Source organism: Schistocerca gregaria, chromosome 9, assembly GCF_023897955.1.
Source record: "Schistocerca gregaria isolate iqSchGreg1 chromosome 9, iqSchGreg1.2, whole genome shotgun sequence".
In the NCBI taxonomy this organism is placed as follows: Eukaryota; Metazoa; Arthropoda; class Insecta; order Orthoptera; family Acrididae; genus Schistocerca; species Schistocerca gregaria.
In genome coordinates this window covers 79,297,000-79,300,164 of record NC_064928.1, presented here as the reverse complement: position 1 = coordinate 79,300,164, position 3,165 = coordinate 79,297,000, and the positions used below count along the sequence as shown (strand labels likewise).

The following is a 3,165-nucleotide window of genomic DNA, read 5'->3' as shown; positions in this document are numbered from 1 at the left end:
GGAATCTTTTGCCAGTAAAGAGATTATGATGACGTGTTTTCATATACAAGTCAAATGTCCTGTGGCTCCACATTGTACCACTTTAACGCAGTGGTTTCCTTCTGCATAATCTTGCCGTTGATTACTGTCCATTCCTCCACAGTTTCTCGCCCCTACTTTCCGTATACTCCTTCCTCCCCTCTATCTCCCCTCCGCCCTGTATTTGTCCATCCGCTCCTCCCTCCTTCTCCCTCCATTTTTTCCTTCTCCTTTCTGTCCATCTCCTCCTTTCTCTATTTACTCAATATCCTTCTCTTTCCTTTTGTCCTCCTGCTCTCCCCTCTCCCTGCCCATCTCTTCCTACTTGTCCCTTTCTGTCCATTTGCCACTTTCCCTCTCAGTGTCCACCTCGGCCCCTCCTTCTCTGTCCATCTGCACCTTCCTCCTCTTCGTCTGCCTGCCTGTCTGTCTGTCAGTCCTTTCTTCATGTTATCACCTCGAAGGTGATAGAAAGTTCCTTTTTCTTATGGCTACAGTATTTCTTTCGAGATAGTAAGTTATATGTGGGCCAATTTTGATTAAAATCGACCCACGAGCTTAGTAGGAGATTTATAGCATTGGCTTTGCCCACGTTGTTACATGTCACCTATATTCAACATTTCCAAGCATATTTGTACATGAAACTTCCTAGCAGATTAAAACTGTGTGCCGGACCGAGACACGAACTCAGGACGTTTGCCTTTCGCGGGCAAGTGGTCTAGGAAGGTAGGAGACGAGGTGCTGGCGCAATTAAAGCTCTGAGGACGGGGCGTGTGTCGTGCTTGGATAGCTCAGTCGGTAGAGCACTTGCCCGCGAAAGGCAAAGGTCCCGAGTTCGAGTCTCGGTCCGGCACACAGTTTTAATCTGCCAGGAAGTTTCATATTAGCGCACACTCCGCTGTAGAGTGAAAATTTCATTCTATATTTGTACACATTTCAACTGTATCTCTATCGAATTTCGCCCTGTTGTTTCGCTTTCATGCATCTCAGTCATTATGACATCATATCTCTTGAACGATATGTCGTTCAGTGCCCTTCTGCCTATACACGTTGAAGATCATATGTGGACGCTAACTGCAGTGAGTCTATTGAATTGTAACGAAAATGCACTGAAGATGGCTACTTACAGTCGAAATATCGGTTTGCAAGCATAATTAAAATTACTGGTATTGCGACTGACTGCTGTGCGCCTCTCCTTACTTATAATGTTGCAGGCACGTCCAGTCATACATGTGAATTCTGTCCGCAAAATGAGCGGTAAATAGAGTAAGTAGTCAAGAAATAATGAGTTAGGTCATGCCTGATGCAGCAGTTTTACTGCGTGAATAGAGAAAAAGTAGTTTTTTTCTTTTCTTCATTTTGTGGGGATGTCACCGAGAGAAAGTCTCATAAAGATCTAAAATTATGTTCAAAGCTGGGTGCGAGGCACGCTCTCATTCTCAAATAATGGAGCAATATTTTCTGATTTTGCGATGGGAGGTACGCCTGTTTCTTTCTTCTCCACTCCCTTCTCGACACCTTTGAGATGTAGTTGACACTTACCCCTATAGTGACTATTTCCGGACAATAAGTAACACATGTGCCAAGTTTGGATGAAATCAATTCAGTGGTTTAAGAGGAGATGTGGAATATACGTACATACGTCCACTATTACAACATGTATGAATTCAAGCATTGGCTAGGCTCGAACCCAGGACAGAGGACGTTTTGATAACTTATCAGTGAGACTACCCCTGGACCACAGGTTCTCTCCTACCTGCAATTCAACAAGACACACAGTCACCTTAATATACTCATTTAGAACGAAGTCATTGAGGCATAATACACATACCTGAAATGTAGCTGATGTTTGTTTTATTACGATATAGGCCTAAACTTGTCTATACAACAAACTTAGTAATCATTGAACTTCAGCTGTCTGATTATACCGAGTATTGTCCGACATCTGAACACTGAATTTCACACTGTTTGACACTTAAAGTCAGTACACCACCTCCAATTAGCATCTAGAAACTTATGCTGATAATGTCCACAAAAACAATTCCTTACGACATATCATTTTTATGTATATACAAATGAGAGTATATCTGTGTATGTCCAGGATTTCCTTCCAAATCCCCGGATCGATTTCAATCACTATTCAGCACACAAATGGCAGTCCTGATCAGTATCATCAACTGTATGGTTTACAATCTCCTACCTCAAATAGGAGCAGTGATAGAGTTAAAAACATATTTTTCCAGCATCTGGCATATAGGCTGCCCTGAATGACACGGTTGTTGTGTAGCAACAGTATCAGCTTGCCGAAACAACCTGCTTTTCAGCAGTCTACATGTCAGGGGCAAGAAATGGTTCTTTGGGCCCAGACATGTAGGCTGCCTTGCATGACAATGAGATTGTGGTGGTGTAGTATCGGCCTGCTTTATCGACGTGCTTTTCATGAACTGAGGAGGAGAAGGATATGAACAGAGAGAAGAGAGAAGGATGCATGATGTTTGATACGTCGTGCTATGGGAAAACTTAACCAAAACGTACGGTAAGCAGAGCACAAAGGCTGCAGGGAGTGAAAGCGTAGACCCAAATGAGGTTACAGTTTCAAACAAAATTTAATTTTATTAAACATTAAAAAACACATGTTCACTGGTATTCACCACTAGGAAAAATTTACAATCAGCTGTGCTACGACTGCCTGCTTTAGCAATATGGCACAGAGCAGCAGAATATCTAGAAACTTCACCAACGTGGCGAATCGTCCACATAGGGCATGACAGCAACTCTCTATAACACATAAAATAAAAATTACTAAACATTGAAACACACGGTTTAAAATATAACTCCTATCTAGGCAGGAACTGTTAATGACGGCCACCGGCCTTCGTAAATCTTCGACTTAGTAAATGTGACGGCCAGTACTAAATAATAATACCACTCAAAGAATTGTAAAATACAAGATCGTTATTGCACTTGGGTCAGAACAAAATTTCGACCACATAAAATATTTTAGGTTCAGTTATTAAGGAACAGAGAGTTAACATTCTTTTCTAGTGATAGTTACACTTGACAATATAACAGCAGATCACTGAATCGGGATTTCGGGCACGCCTGAGCTTACTAAAATTGCGAAACACTATGGCACCCGACCTTAGA

The 3,165-nt window shown here is 42.0% G+C and overlaps 1 non-coding gene across 1 annotated transcript; it reads left to right on the top strand.

The window, feature by feature from the left end:
• The first annotated feature begins 797 nt into the window (after positions 1-797).
• Positions 798-872, top strand: Trnas-cga (transfer RNA serine (anticodon CGA)). Its single transcript has one exon. It is a non-coding gene; the product is annotated as a tRNA-Ser (tRNA).
• Positions 873-3,165: the final 2,293 nt, after the last annotated feature.